Genomic DNA, 2,098 nt, shown 5'->3' with positions numbered 1-2,098 from the left:
GGGATCCTATGACCCCAGCTGACTTCCTGCCCTTTGGGCAGGGGGCTGGACTCGATGATCTCCCGAGGTCCCTTCCAGCCCTGATGTCTATGATGATGTCTATGAAAAATGAAGTCTTACTCTTGTATATTGTGGAGGGTGTGAAGGGTTATGGGTGGGTTGGTATGGGGTTTGTGGGGGGGGCTGTAAGTGTGTGTGTGCACATGGGATATGGAGGAGAGTGTGTGTATAGTGTTTAGTAGCTGTTCCCAGGCTACTTTTCCTACAGGTTGGTGGGCAATTTAGGTGGAGCCCACCACGTTTCCTGCAGTGTCAGGTTCCCATCATTTCCTTGGTCCACTCAACCACTACCTCTGGCCTGGCTGTCTCATAGGGGAAAGTCAGAGTGTACAGGGTGTCATTCATCAGGAAAGAGCAACAGATTGCCTTTCTCAGGGACACTGTACCCACTGTGGGCATCTTCAGTGTCCTGGGACGCGAGGGACGCAAGAATACTCACCACCAGCTCAGGCACCCACACGTGATGAATGGGAGGCAAAATCCGCGTGGCTTATCAGCCGCATGTTTATACAGCTGCAGCCGGCCAGTGACGTCAGCACAGAATGCCAGCCGACATGAATAAAAATGGAGGCGCACGCTGTGGAGCCAGAAGAGAGAGAGAGGAGACAGCACTCAAGGTCCCTGCAGCTAAAGCAAGCGGGTACCTCGGTCCAGAAGGGGAGTAACGCCTGGGATGAGTGTGCGAAGAGAGAAGAAGGCCATTCAGACGGCGTTACAGATGCGGCTGCAGAGGGACGCCAGGATCACCCTGAAAGGACTGCAGAGGGAATCCCTGAGAAGATCAGTCCCAGGAGTGAGAGACTGCGTGGGATCCCACAGAGAGGTACAGCCGAGAAAAGCATTGTCACTGGACCAAGAGGTGCCTGGGAGTAGGCAGGGGACTGAGTGTCTAGGCATAAGGCAGCCAGTGCCCCGGTAAAGTGCAGGGGTGCAGTTAAAGGGGCAGTACGCCCAGTTTTTGTGTTGGAGCTTCCTTTTGGGTTTTTTTTGGGTTTGTTTCTCCCCAAGCTCCAGGGGACACCTGAGGGCCACAGACCCACACTGTAGGCCTAGACAGTGTTAGGGAAGGGCCTGAGTGGGACCCAGTCAAGAGGCCAGGGTACGAAACAACGACGAGCTCGACACCACTATACAGGAGGCGTGAGGCCAGGGTATAGGGGTGGCGGAGCCCCAAGAGTGACCGCCGGGAGGAACCTCAGGCCCAACGAGTGCGCACAATGAACGACCCCGGACACTGAGGTCATCAAGTCATGGCAGGAGAGAACGGGGTCAGGGAGTCGGGCGGAAACCACCAGCTCAGGCAAAGGCGCAAACACAGGAGGTGTGTAACGTCAATCAGCCGTGCAAGGGCGGCTCGAGAACAACTAGTTGAGTCCCGGCGGTGACATTCAGAAAGAGACAGGTGAGCAAACAGGAAAGGATGAGTATGCCTCAACCATAATGAAAGCACAAGGAAAAGTGTCTTTCCAAGGAAACTGTCTGTCCAAGGACAGCAGCCACCTCCAGCAAAACTTTCCTTAGAATTGAAGAGGTGAACTTCTGTACAGCACGGTCCCACCACACATAGTATGTATTGCTCCATGTTCTGCAGCCATAACAAGTAGATGTGAAATCCAAGGACTCCTAAAGACATGCAGCAAGGCTTCTCCAACATGCTGTAAATCCAGCGTGTCAGAGCAGACTCGATTAACTGAGTCTGCAGGTGCATGGAAATTAATGTATTTTTCCATCGTTAAAATTAAATGCTGTTTAGTTTTACACAGCAATTGAACACAATGTTTTATGGATATATTTACAATTTTAAAACAATTTGGAAGCCAACCAGTGCCTCAATCACTATAGTGAAATAAATTATAAGTACCTAAATTATAACTTTTGGTATTTAAATTTGGGGTTTTTTATCATGGAATATCAGAGCTCCCCCTACCCCTTAGCTCATCAAGATGCAGGCCCAGGCCCCTCACTCCCAAGCCACAGCCTTCCAGCCCTGCTGGTCCCCTTCACTCCCCACCCCCAGACTCCTGGGCCCTGCCAGTGC

At 52.0% G+C, this 2,098-nt stretch overlaps 1 long non-coding RNA gene across 1 annotated transcript in view; it reads left to right on the top strand.

Annotated features, from left to right (window-relative positions):
- Positions 1 to 2,098, top strand: part of LOC109320962 — a 16,001-nt gene that overhangs the window by 9,340 nt on the left and 4,563 nt on the right. The gene's annotated exons all lie outside the window — the stretch shown is intronic.

Source organism: Crocodylus porosus, unplaced genomic scaffold (assembly GCF_001723895.1).
Source record: "Crocodylus porosus isolate Cpor-Errol unplaced genomic scaffold, CroPor_comp1, whole genome shotgun sequence".
Lineage (NCBI taxonomy): Eukaryota > Metazoa > Chordata > Crocodylia > Crocodylidae > Crocodylus > Crocodylus porosus.
This window is presented reverse-complemented; position numbering and strand designations above follow the sequence as displayed.